This window comes from Mastomys coucha, unplaced genomic scaffold, assembly GCF_008632895.1.
Source record: "Mastomys coucha isolate ucsf_1 unplaced genomic scaffold, UCSF_Mcou_1 pScaffold13, whole genome shotgun sequence".
NCBI lineage: Eukaryota > Metazoa > Chordata > Mammalia > Rodentia > Muridae > Mastomys > Mastomys coucha.
Genome location: NW_022196895.1, coordinates 77,198,151 through 77,218,862, shown reverse-complemented (window position 1 = coordinate 77,218,862; position 20,712 = coordinate 77,198,151). Strand labels below are relative to the sequence as shown.

The window sequence follows — 20,712 nt, the reverse complement described above, 5'->3', positions numbered from 1 at the left end:
ACCTGCACCTGCCCCACCTGTACCTGCTCCATCTGCACCTGCCCCACTTGTACCTGCCCCACCTGCACCTGCCCCACCTGTACCTGCCCCACCTGTACCTGCCTGACCTGTACCTGCTTCACCTGTACCTAACCCACCTTCACCTGCTCCACCTGTACCTGCTCCACCTGCACCTATCCCACCTGTACCTGCTCCACCTGCACCTGCCCCACCTGTACCTGCTCCACTTGTACCTAACCCACCTTCACCTGCTCCACCTGCACCTGCCCCACCTGCACCTGCTCCACCTGGACCTGGGCCACCTGTACCTGCTCCACCTGCACCTGCCCCACCTGCAAAGCTCTAGGCATTCCTTGCCCATGTCCACCTTTGGAAACTTGTCCAACTCCACCTCACCATTTCTTAGCTCTTGCTCCAACCTGTAGTCCTGGCTCTGACCTGACACCCAAAGGGCAGAAGGCATTATCTTCCATGTGCTGTGAGACCAAGCCCTTGGTGAAGACTTGAACCTTGCCTCTAAGAAGCCCTATGACCTTGGCATGTATTTAATTCTCTTGGTCTTAATTTCATTACTTGTAAAGTGATTACAATGAAATCTCCAGTTTTTGACCTGGAGATCAAAATCATAAGAGACAGAGATGTTGTTCTTTAAAAGGTAAGAGTCATAAACTCTGGCTGTTCAGCAAAGACAAAGACACAGCCAAGCCCCTCTGTTGAATCAGGGAATGGTGGGTTTTCAGTAAGGATGATGTTGACAGAGAAGATGAGTCTAGAAGGAGCCCAGGGAGACTGGCAAGACCACTGTACTGACCTCCAATTCTAGACTTTCTGAATAATCTGGAATGGTCAGCCATCTCTTCAAGCCTTGGGGTTCTCTGCTTCAGGGAATGCACTGTGAACCCACATCTAGAGGAGGCCACCATGAAGGCTTCATTCCTGAACACCCATGAACCAATCACAAGTCTCAGGCTTGCAGCAGTGCCAGGCTCACTGGCTTCAGATTCAGCCAAGGGGTGGGGCTTGGCCTCTGAGGACTGGTGTCTCACCTTTGAGCATTGCACATTCCCAGTCTCTGTGCATTCTGCACAGAGCATCTGTATATGACCCATGTCAACAGGAGTGCACTTCACAGACCCCGTCCAGTGCTGTGGAGGTGCAAACACTGGGCATTCGGGATTCAGTGAAGGGAAGAGGCCAGCTCACAGCAGGAAGTCTATGCTAACCACAGCCAATTCACACCTGTTAAATGCTGTGAAAAAAAAAACAAAACAGCTACAGGAAACATGAGCAATGCCTTCAGCAAATACACCCTTTAACCATTGAGTCTCCCACTAAAATAGATGGAAGTGAATCTTAAGTAATTCTTCTGACTATAGAGATTGTAGTTAACAAAGAGACCTAGACAATGGATGTGGCACGCACACGTGTGTGTGTGTGTGTGTGTGTGTATGTGTGTATGTGTATGTATGTGTGTGTATGTGTGTATGTGTGTATGTGTCTGTGTGTGTATGTGTCTGTGTGTGTGTCTGTGTGTGTGTATGTGTCTGTGTGTGTTTGTGTGTGTGTGTGTGTGTGTGTGTGTGTTTGTGTGTGTAAGGGGGTGGGGGTTGATACAGGACTGAGCCTGACATATGTGCTGAATCTGCATACATCCCCATGTGCGTGCCTTCCATGTGAGTTCACCAATAACTTACCCTACATGCATCAGTGTGCCTGCACTTGTGGACATGACCATGGGCTGGCTTCATTGACACAAGAATTTGCGGGCTGGTTTGTCAATTCCCCAGAGGTGCTGTCCCTACAAAGGCAGGATAAAGGGCGAGACATGAGTATGTGCACTGGGATTTCTAAGAAGAATCAAGCCACCTGCCGAAGACACCAGTGGGGACCAGACAAGGGACAACGTGAAGCCTCGTGCGGCATTGTACTCCTCTTGCATCCCCAGAGTCCAAGACGTCAGGAAATAAGATTTTAGATGACCAGCAGTTATGTTCTGGCACACATGTGCAGAGAAGACCAGCATGGGCTGTGTTTTTGGGCATGGGCTATGCTTATAAGGCATCTTCGATCAATAGGACTTATAGATCCTGACCAAAACCAGTCACAGGATGGGGCTCCAGCCAGGCAGAAGAGGCTAAATTATATATTGTTTTTACGGTTGTTTCATTTCACAAAACTGCAAAAGTCTGGGTAACGTTTTGTCAGTAAAAAACAATAAAGAATATGAAAAGCCCATCTTCACAGGACATTGGACACTGTGAGACAACGTACAGCTATTATCGGATATATCAAAATTGACAAGGAAAACTTTGGTCCTGATTGGACTATATCTCACACGGACAGCACACCCATCCAACTCCTCCTCTACAAGCCGTTGCTCACCCAACCAAACCATAGGTAGGAAGTTTATGAGCTTAATTGAGGCTGAGGTATTCGAATGATTGGAAAAAAATAAAATTGGTGACGTTGCAAAACTGGTCATTAGATTTTCTGCAGCAGAGGGATTCTCTGCCCGTGTGGAGCTGGGGGAAGAGTGTAGATTAAATGAGACATTAATTTTGTTACGGCACCTTTTGCCAAATCTGAGCTGTATATTTGTGCATCCTTAGCACTTTTCCCATCTTCTGCCGTCCCTCACAAACATCCCAAGGTCACAACAAAGAACGTTTTCCTAAGGAAGAAAGAGAAAAGCCGTTCCCGGGGTCTTCTTTCCTCTGTACCATATTTTTTGCTATGCAGCAGGAACTCGGGTTTAATGTCACTTTGTGTCTTTCCAATATTGCATCAAGAACTTTATGTGTGTGTGTAAACTATAGCCAAATTGGGTCACAGAGAAATCATTAGCGACATTGTTTGTCCCTGTGCTACTTAAAATAGGAGAAAAACAAATGCACAAAAAGCCAAATAGGGGTCAGAGCCTTAGCCACAGATGTGCAAGGGGGCCCCATGTGCACCACCCGACACCCCAGAATTCCCACCGGCATGCCTAAAGAACCTCAGCGTGGCTCTTCATTTGTGTTATACCGCTGCACATCTGCTTGTGGGTTTCTGAGAGACTGTATTTAAAGCATAAAGGTTTGGTATGAAGGGAAATAATTAACATGTTCCTCGGCATCTGGCCCACGGGGACACGGCAGTACCTGCAAATGACACAGTCCCTTCATATCTCATGTTTCCAGAAGTGAGTCCTGGCCTGATTCAGAATGATCTGGGTGATATGCCCTTCCCCAGCAGATAGGGTGGAGATGCGCAGGTGTACTGTGGCACACAGAGCCTTTCTCAAGGGCACTGAAGGTCAACACTCTGTTCTCAAGCTGACAGCGACTGGGCATTCCTTCATTTCTTAAAAGCAGTGTGCCGTCTCTTTAATGAGACACTGAAGACCTTCCAGTTCGGAAGCATCCATCTGTGAAACTGCTCACACAAGAGTCCAGACCACCGACTAAAACGCTTCCCCACATTTCTCAGTTGCCGGTGTCTTTCTGCTGCTCCTCCTGGAAAAGACATTTCTAGATTTATCAGATTTGCATTTTCTTTGATTTCTTTGACTGTCTCCCCCTGTGCCCCAGACTTCTCAAAATGGAGTAGGAACACATGGGATGAAGAAGAGCTCCTCCTCCCACCTCTCTCTCTCTCCCTCTCCCCCCCTCCGCCTCTCTCTGATATAACTACTGAAATGTACAAGCAACATGGGGATCCTGTTGTTATCTGCCCCTCCCGTATCGCCATTGCAGGTTTTAAATGTAGTATAGTTTTTTCTTGACATATTTTCTGATTTATGAAATGTTTTTATTCCACCTTAAATTTAAGGAAAACCCTGGCACGATTTTGGGTTGTCACTGTCCATCTAACAAGTAATGGATTATCTAGATGTTTCTAGAAAGGACAGAGAGGCAAAAAACTTGCCTTTCAGGAACCAGCATCCCAGGCCCCACAATTCATATGGGGGGACATCAGTGAACGGAAGTACCTCTCTCTATATGCTACCGTCCGTAGCCTTGCTTTAAAGCGCCTGCGCTGTCCAGTCTGTGCCTTGGCTCCCACACGGTCTGCCCAGTCAGCTCTGTTCTGAAGGCTCTCAGGTGTTTCCACCGCAATTAGCCCCGTTTTCTCTTCTCCACAGTGGGAAAGTGACAGGGAGCTAAAATCCTCCAGGCACGCGCAGGGCCGGGCAGCAGTGTGATTGAGTGATCTCATTTCAGGGCTTTTTGTTAGACAACAGGCAGAGCTCTATGAAGATTGATACAGAAGTGCCGGGCTCGGCTGGCTGGATCATCAAATGGATTGATATGATACTCGGGCAGTGGATGAAGACAAAGTAACTGTTATCATACTCAATACACAGGCTTGTCAGAGGCGGAAAATCACACCGTGTCCCCAATGATGGGAGCCTTTCATGACTGTCATACGAATTTAGTAGCTTGATGTCATGGGCAGGCTGCTGGGCCCAAAACTTCTTATTTGTGAGAAAAGGGAAGACCATTCCCAGCCCAGCCTGTGGAGCCCAGAAAGGCAGTTCTTGTCCCTTGGATAAATCTGTAGAAAGCAGGGCTGTTATTTGCAACACATGTCGAGTCTTAAAATATTTCCATTTAATATCACAGTGGTTCCAGAGACAAGATTTTATCTTATATCTAGAGAAATAAATATAGATTCTGAGGGAAAAATTTTACAATTTATGGGTCTGTCTGTCATGTCTATATGGCTCATTTTCCACATACGTAGTAGGAAAGATATTAGTGCCAACCCAATATTTTGATGGGGAAATTGAGGCTCACCAAGAGGTGGAATGACTTGTCATAATCAGAACACATTTTCTATGGCCCTGAGTGGCTCCATCCAGGCCCTGTGGTTCATATCACCTCCCACCCTGCATTGCCTTGACCAGATCTTGTATCTATCTACCATCCACGTTGCATCCCTTATGTAAGAGTGCATGCTAGCAGGGCTGTTAGATACTGTGGGAACTATCACCTCACTCGCTGTTGTTGGCCACGTGGAGTCTGCTCCATCCAGGTGGTACATCCTCCTAGCTTTCGAAACCTTTAAAAATCACAGTGGCTAAGAGTATAGCCATGCTCTTCTCTTCCATGTAAGTCTGGGTGAGGAAGTACAAATTCCTTGGACCCTGGAATACAAATCCCACAGACCCTCCCCTGCTTGTTGAACACCCACCGACAGGGCTGGATGCCTGGTAGATGGCACCAAAGCTCCTTCCCCAAGGCAGAGTCTATAGAGTAGCCCTCATGCATCAGGAAAGGCAAAGCCAGCCATGCACACAGAGCCAGGAAGTCAGTCCCTGTTCCAGGTAGGAAGCCAACTGCAACAGGTGGCTGAGGTCCGTGGGGCTTGGTTAACATGGAAGGACGTTCCTGGCTGAAGCTGTCAGGAGAAGAGGGGGAAGTAGGGTCCCTCGTGAGAAGGGAGGCATGGGTGGTGCTCTGGACCAAGATTGGGATCAACCTAAAGTCTTTGAGTGCAGGATCAGGTGAGAGTGAGAAGAAACGGAAGTTCTGGGTGAGCACTAGGTTTTCCTGGGGGAGAGTGAGGGCATTGGTTGGTTCTGAGGCAGCAATGGGTCAGATGAGCGACCGGAGCTCCGTGTCAGTCAGACCCAGTCTGATATTCCAAGGGGAGGCTTGGATGAACATAGACTCAGAAGGGAAAGCACTTGCTGTGCCTCTTTGGGCACACTCCCAGGTAGAGACCACGAAAGTCCCATTCTAAGGCACAGGAAGAGAAGCAGTGGGGGCCAGTCTAAGCCATGGAAGACAAGGTATTAACCTTAGATGATGTCTTATGGCTCTGCAGAGTCTGAGCTGACAGTATGGCTCAGTGGGTAAAGATGCACACACATACACACACACACACACACACACACACACACACATATACATGTACACACACTCCAAATAAACAAAGAAAATTAAATTCCTTCCACAGAGTGGAAGTAGGGTTAGGATAGTCCAGGTCTCCATCTCTGCTCGTGGTTCTGTGAGGATGAACAGTAGATGTCTGGAGAGACAAGAATGATTTGAGCTCATGTGGATATGGAAGCCCAAACAAGGACCCTTGCTTCTGCACCCTAGAGCCATGGGATCCACGAAGAAGTGGTTTAAAAAGAAAGAGACTTGGTTTACAGACAATTAGGATTACATGTTCTAGAATGTTCTCTCTCCTGGAACAGGTCCTAGATCTGCATGAAGGGCAGTGCTGGGGTCTAAATCCCATAGCCACAGCACCTTTTCACAGGAAGTCCCCTGTAAATATTTGTTTTATGAACAATTAGATGAAAGAATTACATTCCAGCAACAGTTTGCTTCAAAGCCAGCTTCCTCACATCTAACAGCTTAAATCTCTATCAGTCATTACCATGATTTTGAGTCTTCAGATGGTTGAAACAAAGGGTCTACTCTGTTTCTACCCCAGCTTCTTCAACTGGGGCTGCTCTCCTAACCTGAGAGAAGCTCTTCCAAGATGGCACACGGGGAAGTCAGTGCTGGTTATGGCTGTCTTCTGGTCTGGATCTTTCTGTGCTTGAGCCTCTCACTCACTGTACGACACGTAGGTATCAGGAGGGAAAAGAGGACTCTCTGTGTCCCCTCTAACATGCTTTGGCATGTACATGTGTCTGTTACTGTACACTTAACACTCACCCATTCTCTAGCTTCGTGCTGATTGCCAGACCCAGGCTACTGCGGGCATGCGCCATGTCCTGGGGTGACAACAGAGCTTCTGCAGCTCAGGGTATTTGTCTGTGTCCCTCACTGCTTTTTGCAAAGTCAGCATCTCTTGCTGGGGTTAGACTATTTATCTGCTCATTGCCCAAAGACAAAAGAGCTAGTAGAACTGATGAAGACACAAGCTTCTTGCGTTATTAAAATAGCTAATCACTTTTCCTCATTATTATTTTTCAGAGTTAAAAGGCCCCCAGACCCTCAGGATATCAGAAATCCCCAGTACCAACAACTCCAGTGTTATGCCATCTTAAAATCTCAACAAAACAAAATGAGTCTGAAGATTCCACAGCCCTGCATCCCCATCAATTTGCAATCTGTCCCTCTCCTGAAGGTTAATTTTATGTCAGCTTGACAAAGTTAAGGGACATACAGATAGCAAATGGCATTGATGGCAACAGTCTCTACATATGTCTGTGAGTGGGTGGGAGACTAATATTTGAATCAGTAAACTCAATGAAGATCGGTGTTATTCAAGAGGTGTTTTACCCAAGACATAGAGACCCAGCAGAACGCAAAGGCAAAGGATAGGAGAGTACAATTCCTCACCCCACCCCTTCTCTCTCTTTCCCGCTGAGATATTCAAACTCTGCCCTCAACCCTCTGAGCTCCTGGGTCTCAGGCCTTCAAGCTTCCTGAGTAACATTGGCATCTGCCTCAGTCTACAGCTTACACATGGCAAGCTCAGGGCTTCAGAGATTCCATGATTATAACCCATGGTCCCTCTTCCCTCCCTCATATGCTTCTAATCACAATTCTTGGGAAAATGGAGACTGACACTCATTCCTACCTTTAGTAGGAAAATCTTCCTGCCATGAAGTACTCTGTCCCTTGCTGTTTCCCTTGACTACCACATGTTACTTGGCGTCTAACCCCGTCCTCTCTACCTGTTACTGCACTGATGGTATTCTTGTCCACATCATTAGGATGGATTGTTTTGAGTCCTGAATCTCTCCTACAGGCAGCCTCTTTCATGAAAGAAAGGTTGGCCTTAACGGTTCTTTCTCTTCCAAGAAGGCACACTGGAAATTCCGTGCTGGCTATGGTTATCTTCAGGTCTGGATTTTTCTGTGCTTGAGCCTCTCACTGTATGGCACCCATGTGTCTGCAGTTCTCCATGTGGCTAGGAATGTTTCATTCTTTTTATCTTCATAAATTTGACTTATTCCATCTTTCAAGGAATTATTTGATTATATAATCAAGGAATTTGATTATATTTTTTTGCACATACTAGGATACTTGAGGGAAATGCTAGCGTCTGTTGTCTTTTCCGGTTCTTTCTCCTTTCTGGATGCCTTGTCCCTGGATATAGGACTCACCTTCACCAATGAGCTGTGGACAGTGTAGTGCAGGCCACTTGCAAACCAAATCATCTGTATCAACATTGGATCTCACATATCACTGACACTTTGTTGAGATAGTGACAACCCTACCCTCCAGCCCTGGATTGAAGGAGTCTAGATAAACAGGATCTGGGAAATCCTCCACCTCTACAATAGATTTATCATGGCTGAAAAAAATTGTATTCTTTATACAACAATACAATTTGAATAATATTTCAGTTGTGGTGAACAACCCTATCCTGGCGATGAGTTGTTCTGAAGGAAGTAGTCGTTAACACCGTAGGTGGGTTCTAACTCACTACCTGTATCTGGCATTTACTAGCAGATCTGGCTGTGTCTTTAATGCAGCCCACTAATTGGCTGGTTGAAATAGTACTCTACACTGATTCCAGGTGGAGAACCGTATTAATTGCTGTATTAGTCAGGGTTCTCTAGAGTCACAGCACTTATGGAATATCTCTCTGTATTGAGGGAATTTATTGTGATGACTTTCAGTCTGTATCCAACCAACCCAACAAGGGCAGCTGTGAATGGGAAGTCCAAGAATCTAGTAGTTGCTCAGTCCCATGAGGCTAGTTGTTTCAGCTGGTCTTCTGTAGACATAGGTTCTAGCAGATGTGCTGGCAAGTAAGTGAGAGCAGTTGAAGAAGAGAGAATCTTCCTTCTTCCAATGTCCTTATGCAGACCTCTCGCAGAAGGTGTGGCCCAGATTAACAGTGTCTAGCACCACGCCTGGATCTGGGACTTACTTTGCCCCAGGCTGACCTTGCACTCAGAGATCTCCTTGCCTCAGCCTCCTGGAATCAAAGGTATGTAATACCTTGCCTGGGCCTAAGTTTTTCACAGCCACTATGCCTCAAGATCTCCATGCCAACCAAGATCCAAGTCAGAAGCTTGTGTCTTCCAGCTTCAAGATCTGGATCACAGGTGAGCCCACCAATTCTGGATTGTAGTTCATTCCAAATAGAGTCACGTTGACAACCAGGAATAGCCTTTACAATTGCTTTTCAGGTTGGGGCAAAGATGCCTGACACAATCAGCTCAGAAAAGGGAGGTTTCTACAGTTCAGGGGTTCAGCCTCTCACAATCAGGCAATCATGGCAGAGACAGCTGGAGGCAGCTGGCCACACTGCATCTCTGAGGACGAGGTGGGGAGAGATCAATGCTCTTGCTCAGTTTTCTCACTTGCCTTCAGCCCAATACCTCAGCCTGTAGGATGGTGACATGCACATTGAGGTGGGACTTCCCATCCCAGTTACCCCAAGCAAATCAAGAAACTCCTTCACAGATGCGCCCAGAGCCTCATCTGCTGGATGCTTCTGGATGCTCACGTTGACCATATTAGCCATCATAGCGGCACAGAGGGAGTGATGATTATTTTATAGGTATGATTAACTTTCTCTATATCTTCACATCCAGAACTCAGCACAGTAATATCAGTACCAGTGGCAGTGGAGGAGGATATAGACTGTCTCACAGTTGTGTCTGTATGTTTTGTTCCCACAAGTTCACTCATCCCATACAATTTTATTATTAGAACTCCACTGGTGATTGGCATGGTACCTTTGGGTCACATCTGCAGGCCACATGACAGAGGTCCTATCTTCAGGCCACACTACAGAGGTCCTATCTTCAGGCCACACTACAGAGGTCCTATCTTCAGGCCACATGACAGAGGTCCTATCTTCAGGCCACATGACAGAGGTCCTATCTTCAGGCCACACTACAGAGATCCTATCTTCAGGCCACAGTACAGAGATCCTATCTTCAGGCCACACTACAGAGATCCTATCTTCAGGCCACATGACAGAGGTCCTATCTTCAGGCCACACTACAGAGGTCCTATCTTCAGGCCACATGACAGAGGTCCTATCTTCAGGCCACATGACAGAGGTCCTATCTTCAGGCCACATGACAGAGACACCCTTTCTGTAAGAGATACTCTTTTACCAACCTTTACACTAAAAACCATACCTCATTCCAGTTTTGCATCACCACATTGAACAGAATATGGGAGTCTCTGTCTCTTGATTCTGTTATTTGCATGCATGGTATTTTTGTTTTTAAGGATAGTTACTTGGAATGTCTTTGGAATCCTAACCGCAGGCATGACTCTTGGGAAGAACGGTACTAATGGTGAGATAAACCACAGACACAACTATGATGATCTCTGTTTGGTTCTGCTGGCTTCACTTTAGGCCTCGGTGGCAACTATCTTCTTAGTGATCTGATATTATTATATCAGAAGTGACATTGAAAGCTCATATTCGTATGTCAAAATGACCTTTGCAAAGTCAAGTCTAAAGAGCATAACTTAATGATGACATATTTGGAATTGAAGGAGGGTGTCTGTGATCAGGATAGCTATGGTGCCCCTAAGCATCATGGGATATATAAACAATGTATAATGGTCAAACTCACCCTCTAGACAGTGTGTACACCAAGGGCCCTTCATCCCACCCTTCCAGAGAAGTTCTTAGTATCATCTGTCCCTTTTTTCTAACTTTTACCCACCCATCAGTCGGTAACGTCTCCTACACCATGGAGAACCTGGTCATGTCCATTCAAATGTGGATGTTCCCTGCACAATGCTGTATATAGGATTCTGCATATATTTTATTTGTGCTTACTTTTCTTAACACAGTGAAAATGAAGATACTAAAAAGACACATCTCTTTTCTAAATATAATGTAAATTTCTGTCTTGGCATACTCTCAACAAAATGTTATTATTTAAGCAAGTATAGTGGGGAGCCACGGCTGCTTTCTGTGCACAGTGCAGTGTCAGCAGACTGTGTCAACATGTTGTCTCTTTAATTCTTCCAGGGAAGACCCCTCAGCATTCTCTTAGAATTTCCCATGGGATTTTATGTCATAACACGTTTTAAAGAGTGGAGAACTCCTCCTTGTTTCTTTAAGTTTCTACAGTTTATTTTTTCCATCATACAACCCACTCTTAACAAATGTCTGCCTTTACTTGTCTTTGTAAAAAACGTTGCTTTTGCCTTTTAAGTCAGGACCATACATTTCTGGCCAGAAAGTACAGTAGTAACCATGCTGATGAGTAATTCTTCAACTATTTCCCAAAATTTGGTTCATGCTCACGAAGCCTACAGTGCACAATAAATATTTACAAACATTTTGTTCAAAGAACAAATGAAGGCTGTGCTTTGAGGCAAAACATTTGAGCCTGGGTTTAAATGATGATTTGCACTATCTGTGTGGCTGATTATATGAGATCTCAGCTAGCCCATCCTCTCTAGGTGGAGATCCATGGTACCATGATGCTCATGAGGAGCTTTCCTGTGAGTAGCCCATCCTTCATTGCTCCTTGCCCTGTTCCCAGAAGGTAAGGGCTCCCTCAGAGTGCTACCGAGGCCAGAGCTGACTCTCTCATTTTGTAAAGTGCTGCCCAGTAATCTGTCTGTTAAAGACAGGAGGCAGGAGGCTCTGGCCTTTTGACAAGGTGGTCAGGTGACTGTTCTCTCATTCGTCAAAGCTGTCAGGTTTGAGAGTGGCACCGTGCCCTGTCTGAACCCACAAATCTGGCCATCTTCTCCTTGACAAAATCTCTGCTGACACTCTTAGTCTGCGAATACAGAATGTAGTGCAAGAATATGGAGTCCCCATGGTAGGTCACCCCACTTGGAAGCCCCTGACTGCTTGACTCACCTGAAGGCCATCTGCTCCTCCGAAAGAAAACACCCAACACTTCAAAGTCTATGGACTTCCAAATTCAGCATGTAGCTTCATAACTCAATGAAGGTATCTTTTGTGATTAGAAATTCTACAAAAAATTAAGCCAGTATTCCTTGCCCTTGTTATCTTGGGCCTGGGTGTGGAAACAGCATCACATGGGGGAGAATCCTGAGGGACTAGCAACTTCAGGCTCTTTCCTCCATCACCAATTATGGATCCTTGCCCCGCCTCCTGCTTCTGCATGGAAGCACTTCATTAATTTGAAGTCCATTCTCAGGAAGCAAGAATGCCTTTGTAGCAATGATATCTCAGAACTCCAGAGGTTCACACCCAGATGTGCCAAACTGAGGCTTTGTGCTCCAAGACTTGGATCAGATGTCTGTGCCCTGAGATTTCAGAGCTTTGGGTTAATATAGGTACTTGAAGCATATGCTGACCACTGGGGGCTTACAGGCCAATACCCACAAGTTAGAAGTTGATCTCTGAGCTTCAGGTGTTAGGACTTGTTGCTCTGACCCTTGAAAACTCTCTCAAACCCTGGTCAGTCTTTGAAGCCTAGACTTCTACCTTCAGGTTTTTTGATCTCTCATCCTCTGGCCTCAGCTTCCCCATTGTCTCTCTTAGCTCACTGGAATTTCCGACTTCCACCAATCTCCAGAACTCTTTGACTTTCCCCCAGCCCAGTATTATGACTCAGGGTCTCTGATAAGTGACTCTTAGCTCTTAGTAATTCTCTAGAACTTTCTGTACTAAGTTCAGAGGTTTGAGTATCTGAGTCCCTCCCACCCATCTCCAACCACATAGCAGTTTTAATCTAACCATCTAGAATCACCAGAGATGAGAATCTCAAGGAGAAATTGTTTAGATTAGGTTGGTCCTGGGACACATCTGGGAAGGAGCATCTTGGTTATGTTGGGACTGCCCACTACATGTGGCACCATTCCTGCAACTTCAGGTTATAGACTGGAGATACACAAACTGAGCATCCAGTGAGCATTTGTTCATTCTCTGTTCTCTTGACTGAGGGTGTTACTTGGGGCTCTGAGCTTCTGCTGCTGTGGCATCTTCACAGTAAGACACAGTAACCTAGAATTCTGAGCTAGAGTAAATGCCTTGTCTCCTAGGTTGATTTTGTGGGAGAATTTTATCACACCCACCAGAAAGGACACGAAGACACTCCCTGCTCTTGATGAGCATCTGGGATACTACTGCCAGTTACTGCTGCTGCTGAATCAGGAAACCACAGTATCACATCTTCCAGTCTGGTTTGCTTATGGTAAAAGTCCACACATAGATGAACAGCCCATTCAGAAGAGAGCTTTTATCTGGCCCAACTTTCACACCCAAGAGAGATCCTCCCAAATAATCAAGCAGTGGCAAGAAAGCAGCTTATATTACCATCAAACAAACGTGGCATGGCAGTGGTCACCTTAACACCCCTGTCAATCGCCACACAGGTTCCAGTTCCAGCAATCACTGGTCTCACGTATGAATCAATCCCATGTCTTGCATAGTATCAACAGCAGCTAGAGGAAGTGCTGCCTCCTCCATTGGCCAGAGCAAGAGCAGCTGCAGGTTGAGCAGGGTATCTAGTGTTCACTGATCCATCCATCCGCAGCCTGGCTGCAGTGGTCATGTCCAGAGCAAAACCTCCTGCAACAGGCTATGGTGGTCATTGCAGCTGATCTCCATCTTCCTGAAAAGGTCCAGGCAGTATCCAAAGCATCCAGATCCTGGGATGATGGCTTGTCTGGTTGCCAAAGAAGAGACTGGGCTGGCAACTCTGCTAAATACAGCTGGATACAAAGGAAGGATCTGGAAGCCATCAACCCAGGTAAAAACAGTCTACTGCTCTTGGCCCATGTTCTATCTCTGCGAACCCTGACCACAGCAAATTATAAAATGAAGCACTGAACTGGGGACTCGCTTACAGTGTCAGAGGCTTAGGAGACGATTATTGTGGCAGGAAGCATGGCAGCAGGCAGGCACACTTCTGGAGGAGTGGTTGAGAGCTCACATCTTATCCAAAATGGAGGCTGAGAGACTGGGCCTGGCATGAGGATTTGAAATCTCGAAGCCCGCCTCCAGCGGCATACCTCTTCCAACAAAGCCACACCTGCTGATTCTTCCTAAACAGTTCCACTAACTGGAAACTAAACACTCACACATGTGTGCCTATGGGGAGCCATTCTCATTCAAAGCCCCACTCTAGACAACTTATTTGAAGAGAAATAAAACAATCTTTCATTATTAAACCTGTGGCATGGAACACAAAGGCATAGCATTTATTACCTTAGACTGAGCTCCTAAGCAAGGCACATAACACCAAAAAGACAGAAGAGAGCATTTACTGCAAAGCCACCGCATGTCCAACCTGTCGCTGCTGGCCCAGGAGTACTTCACGTTGTCCTGCGTGAGCTCCTGGCTGGCCCAGGAGTACTTCACGTTGTCCTGCGTGAGCTCCTGGCTGGCCCAGGAGTACTTCACGTTGTCCTGCGTGAGCTCCTGGCTGGCCCAGGAGTACTTCATGTTCTCCTGCGTGAGTTCCTGGCTGGCCCAGGAGTACTTCATGTTCTCCTGCGTGAGCTCATTCATTTCTTGTCTGGCCACCCATCGCCAGCCTCTGAACTCCAGCCATGTCTGCAGGAGACTACAGCAGGTGAATCATGGGATGCCCACAGTCTCGCAGAGAGCACAAGTCCTAACCTTCCCCAAGGTGACGCCCCTGGAGCTGAAGTGACTCATCAGCAAGGCAGTTTCCAGCTGCTGCCCAAAGCTACAGCCTTAGGAAAACGCTTTCACCACACTGAAGCTTCCAAGCAAAGAAGGCTGTGTCCCTCCAGAGCACTGCCTTCCCTTAAAACTACTGCCTTGCTAAATAAAGCTCTTTCCCAAAACTAACTGTGAGGTCATAGGGAGGTGCTGGGCTAGCCAGCCTAACTGAATTGGCGAAGTCTAGAGTAAGAGATCCTGCTTCAAAAAATGACATGTATGATGCCCTGTGGAGTGACATTCAACGCTGCCACATTCATGTGCACATGCCACATACAAGAGACAGTGGAAGGGAGGAGAGATATTCCAGTGAGAGTCAGTGCAGGACAAAGGTGGAAAGCTTAGTTACTCGGGGGTTACTGGCAGTTTGTCGAGCTGTCTCTCCCAACGTGATATGTTGACGTCTAAACTCAGTCCTGCATCCAGCATTACTTAGAAATAAGGATAACTAACAACAGCTCCCTGGTGTTTTGTGCTGCGCTTGTTAAAGCCACGGTGGGAATCTCTCATCCTCTCCTCTGTGCTTATCGTGAGGAAGCCACCACCCATCACCATCGGGATGGAGGACACAAGCTAGCAACACAGGAAACAGAGAGCAAGGAGCAGCCACAAGGCAGGACCACTTGCTTGAGAACACCGCCCACAGAGGCAGCTGGCCATTCATCTTGCCTTCAGAGGTGTCAAAGCAGCCTGACTGGGTGATGATCTGGGGCCCAGCTACCCCTCCCCCACCCCACCAACTCCTGAATGTGAGTGATGTTGGGGATGGTGCAGAGAGCAGGCCCAGACCGTGGCCAGGAGTCTGGCCAGTCAAAGCTAGCACAGTAAAGATGAAAAAGGGAACTGCTTATAAAATAATGGAGCTCCCTGGGAAAAATATACTTCATGATCCTCTTTGTGGAAAGTATTTATTTCTCTCTGTTTGTGGAAGGGATTTATCATGCCTAGTGCCTTTCTCAGCACAGAAGCAAAAGCTCAAAATCTATAGAGAGAAAAGAAAGGCACTGCACCTAGAGTAGTCTCTCCTCTCCTCCTCCTCTCTCTCTCTCTCTCTCTCTCTCTCTCTCTTTCTCTCTGTCTCACACACAAATACACACAAATACATCACATCACATCTATCAACTGCAGTTTTTTTAGCTAAGTGATATAAATATCTACATTTGCACATGAAACTTATTTTTCTCCTTCCTTGTTCCCCTCTCTCTCCATACACACACACACACACACACACACACACACAGAGGATATACTTACACACACACACACACATATATATATATATGTATATGATATATTTATACATATATATATCAAATGGCATGTATATGTCATTCATGATATGTTCACATAGATGATGCAGCCACATATTAATATTTTCCTAAAGGACATCTATCTATCTATCTATCTATCTATCTATCTATCTATCTATGGATATATGTGTATGTATCTTATGTGTTTTACATACATATGAGTACATATATTATATAGAGAGGATAGTCTATAGCCCAGACCTTCCTTCTTTCCATTTATGTCTATTAAAGTTGACTAGGATACAAATATCCACACTTTGAATAGATCTCCCCACATGTCTAACTCTGTTGTCCCTAAGAGCTAATCTAAATGGTACTGAATCTCTCCCTAGCATTCAATGACAGGAAGTGGAGGCCAGGAGACCAGGCCTCTCATTCTGTCCCAGGGGGTGGGGAAGGTTTATGACTATCTATCAGCTGCTAGACTGGGCAGCAAGGGTTTTGACCATGTTATGGTTCTCGGTTGCAAACCCCACACGTACATGACTAACCACTGGCTGGATCCAATAAGGTCCTGAGACCTAGAAGAGAGCAGGCAGTGGCTGGCGTCTTCTTCAGGCAGAGGACACTGTCCCAGGAGAGGTGAGCATGCTGGAAGTTATAGTACTCTCACAAGGGGTCCCAGGGGATCCGGTCCATGGGGTGAGGCTAGGGGCATTACCCAAGCAATTCACACTGTACACCCTGTAGCCAGATGGGCCTGGCTTTGCCCTAGTGTTACAGCCAGCAGCCACAGAGTCATTGTCATCCAGCACAAGGGAGCCTCTCTGACATGCACCAGATTCTGATTCCAAACCCTTATTACACACCAGGAACCAGCATTCCTCTGTGTTTAAACTTGACCATTTAACCTGTAAACGTCATTCTTTGGTTTTTAAAACCCAGGGGGCTTCTGGATGTGGTCTACAACCTGTAGTGGTAGGTCACCACCTGAATTCCAGCTTCCAGAAGGCCCAAGCTAAGGGTGTTTCCAGGTTGCATCCTAAGGAGGTGGAATGGCTCACAACAGGACTGTATCTCCAGACTTGAGATTCTCCAGATATGGAGCCAGAACAGATCTTCTCCTCAGAAGCTAGGAAGCAGCACTCTGCCCCGCCCATCCCCAGTTTAGGTGTGTGTGTGTGTGTGTGTGTGTGTGTGTGTGTGTGTGTGTGTGTACCCATCCAGGGCTCGTCTCCTTGGCTCTGTAGATGCAAACATATGATCTTCATCTCAAAGGCAGTAAGAGCTTATTCAGACTCAAATATGGGTGAGCAAGGCCCAGATGCACAGATTCAGGTTCCAGCTCAGGAACAGTTCCATGTTTGTTTTTCTATAATTACAGAACAAAAGGAAACCGTAAGTCAAGGCACTTCTCAAAGGCTTTGGCAGGGAAACCGAGTAGGCGGGTTACCACAAATGGAGATGTATTAGCTATAGGTCTCACATACTATCCGATAACAGCCTTAGTCCTTAAGTAAGCAGATGCTAGGCATCTGTTAGTACCTTCCGAAAGGTTTCACTTAGCAGTCACAAGGATGTCAGACAGAGGGGTGTCGAGAGAATATCTTGTGTGTTGTATGGATGCAGCATCTGTCTATTAAAAGGCCTATGGCCTAGGGAAAGGGTAGAATAGAAGTTGGAACATCTGGGAGGCAGAAAGGATTCTAATACAGAGCGAGATACAGAAGATTTATCCAGGAAGACATAAGTAGATGGGTGGGTAGCACCTGAGCATAGGTAATCAGCCCTGTAGAAGAATGTAGAATCAAGTAAATGGGTTATCTTATGATCTAGTCAGAGAAGACCCTAGCTACGTGGCCAGGTTAGTTGTAAACATGTTTTGAGTCTGAGTCTTATTTCTGGGAAAACAGGGCTGGAAGGGAGAACCAGGTCAAACTTCTACATAGGAAATGAGCAGCTAAAGATAGCCTGAGATCATTTTGGTTCTGGATCTGCAACATTCTACTCTCCACAGTGATGGAAGTCCTCGTCATGTTAATCAGCTTCAAAGAACCTCTAACACTGTGTTCCATGTGCTCATGGCGAGAGATGATATGGCCTTGGGAAGGCTTCCTTTGCTTGTCAAACACTCATCTCCCTGACAGGATGAGGGAAACCACCCTTTCTATTATGCCTGGGAATTGTAATATACATCCTAAGCAGGAGAGGAATTACCATGGGTTATTTGTTTGTTTGTTTGTTTGTTTGTTTGTTTGAGTCAATGAAGCTCCACAGAGATGTCCATAGAGAAACAGGATGAGGTCCTGGCCTTCTGATCATAGTGCTGCCCAAGAGATAGGAACTTTTCAGTGCACACCTGTACTCAACAGGTGTGGTTATAGCTCGTGTGTGTGTGTGTGTGTCGGGTTCCATGGTAATCTCATGCTGTTTATTCCCTACATAGTGCCTTAAGTGGAAGATAAGTGTTGCCATAAAGCAGACTCAGATGGGTTTAGTGACCTGCCTGAAGTCACACAGCTGTTAGTCAGCAGAGCCAAGAACTGGAATCAACAACGCAGCATGTTGAAGTCCAGGATTTTGGCACCTGCTGGATTAATGCATTATGTCCAAGGATCATAGAGCATTTCTGGCTCAGCACCCTTAGTCTGATGGAGAATTTTAAGCTATGTTCCATGGACTTTCATCTTAGGAAGATGAGGTGCAGTCACCTGCCTGCTTTCCCTCCTAAGTCACAAGACTTAGGATGGTCAGAAATACACAAAAGGCCACTGCAAGTGAGCCCAAAGAGTAGGATAGCCAGGTGAGAAGAGTGGCTGAAGTAACTGTGGATGCCAGCCAGCATAGGGGTGAATGGAGGAAGCACCTAAGTGAGCCTTGAAGGTTATACACCTTTCCTATGCTCAGAAGAGCTCAGGGCCCTGAAGTGAAGGGAGATTCCTCTTAGACCTCTGGCATCCATATTTGGATGGAGGCTTGCTGAGACTGGTGGCTGAGCTTTCTGCATATTGTTCTTCAGGAGCCTGGTAAACTCTCTTTCACCTCTAAGGATCCAAGTGACTTCACTGGACATATACAGCTGACCTAAAAATGTCACCATGGCCACAGCTGTGTTGTCTCTTCCCATGTGACATGACCAACCCATAGGGCTGGACAGCAAGGCTTAGACTAGAACACACCAAGAGTGGGAAATGTCACAGCCATTCTAGTTCTGGACATTACTTTTCATAGACAGGTGCTCTCTAGAAATACACGATACACCACCCAAATTCAATCTTCCCAGATCCATTCTGGCATCTTCAAGTTCCATAGCCTCAAGTGAACCTGGGAGAGAGCTTACATATGCAAGTCTCATAGTGTCAAGGGGAACTTGGGGAAAGGTTGTCATCTGTAAGCCCCAGAGTGTCAAGGGAAATTTGGGATAGGGGGAGACACACATGCTTACACTTCTAAAAGCTAGTCTTCTCATTCTCCATGGAGAACAAACATGAAAGAGACCACCAGGTGTTTGAGGAGAGAGTAACACAGAAGGAAGAAAACAATTAATTAATGGGTATCTGCTTTCAAAGTTCTGCCATATCTCCCTACCATACAAAAGCTACTGTGTGTCTTTACATTTAAATACAAAGGGAAACAAAAAGTCAGACCATCTCTAGATTTTTCCTCCCAAACAAAATCCTTGGTAACTATTTCTAGGTCCTAGAAAGGCTTGCTTTAGAACGAGATTCTATACCCAGCTGCACTATCTCTGCCACCGCACACATTCTGTAGAACACAATGAGCCAAGGACTGGAAACCTGGTGCTTACCAGGTGACTCACTCCTGTGACACTGGAGATCTGGATAACTGTGAGTAGAACCTGGGGCCAGTGTGGACTCTGAAGTAGAGAGAATTTGCTGAAGAGAAAGGGAGGGAGCCTAGGACAAAAATGAAAAGCAGATGAAGGAACACTAATGGAGTCAAGCGACACTGCCATCCTGCAGGTGTACAGCTGAGCAGCTTTCCTCCAAGGAAACCAGAGAGTAGCAAGCTAAACCCAGTCAGGGCCTCCTGATGTGGGTCCTCAAAGGATCACCTTCACTCCTGCCATAGCATATATCCATCCTACTATGCTTTATCTTTCTGAATCCACATGTCACAGTGTCTGGGAAACCGAAATGCCATAGAGGTAAAGCAAGGTCCTTGAGGGCTTAATGTAAAGGTCACAGAGGCCAGGAGCCATGTAGGAGTTGGGGAGCTAATGGGGTGAGGAGCAGAGCTCTGAAGACCTCAGTTCCACAATTGATAAGTAGAAAATACACAAAGGGACACACAGCACAGGGCTCCAAAGGGAAACTGTGCCAGGAAACAAAACACACATTGACATGGCAGTGGAGTCCCCCTCTGATGTCAAAAAGAACCAGAAAATAATCACATATGTCATACATTAAAATGCTAATATGTGCCTCAGAGGGGTTCCCTGGGGAAGAGATTAGGTGTGAAGGGAGGGCCTTCCTCAGTCTACAAACCACCTGCAGTTCCAATGCTGATGGGATTAAACCATATAAGCACCAGAAAACTTTGCGAGAAACCCACATTTTAAAAAACGGTGAGCCTGCGTGCTGCTGAAGGTCAGGAGTCACTGTGGGTCACCTGTGCGAAGTCTCAGTAATTTCATGTCAAAAGCGGGAAATGCTGGGCTTTGTTTAAGTTTCTCTCAAGGTAGTTTGAAATCCCTTGGCTCTCTCACTTAGCTGCTGCCCCCACACCTCCTTTCTTTCTTTCCTTCCTCCCTTTCTCCTTTCTCTCCTTCTTTCCAACTCTCCCTTTCCTTCCCTCCTTGGCTTCATTCTCCCTTCTTTCCCCCCTCTCTGTCTCTCTCTCTCTCCACACACACTCACACACACACACACACACACACACACACACACAA

General features: G+C 46.2%; 1 long non-coding RNA gene across 5 annotated transcripts in view; it reads right to left on the bottom strand.

The window, feature by feature from the left end:
- LOC116087744 overlaps positions 1-16,606 on the bottom strand; it is a 23,118-nt gene extending 6,512 nt beyond the window's left edge. For 4 of the 5 annotated variants that reach the window (XR_004117606.1, XR_004117608.1, XR_004117609.1 and 1 more), the window contains exons 1-3: positions 16,343-16,606; positions 1,695-1,798; positions 1,047-1,249 (exon numbers count right to left, since the gene is read on the bottom strand). This is a non-coding gene — a long non-coding RNA (uncharacterized LOC116087744). Of the gene's footprint in view, positions 1-1,046; positions 1,250-1,694; positions 1,799-3,140; positions 3,495-16,342 lie in introns of all 5 variants that reach the window. The other variant, XR_004117607.1, reaches the window with a different exon arrangement.
- Between the last annotated feature and the right edge of the window lie 4,106 nt (positions 16,607-20,712).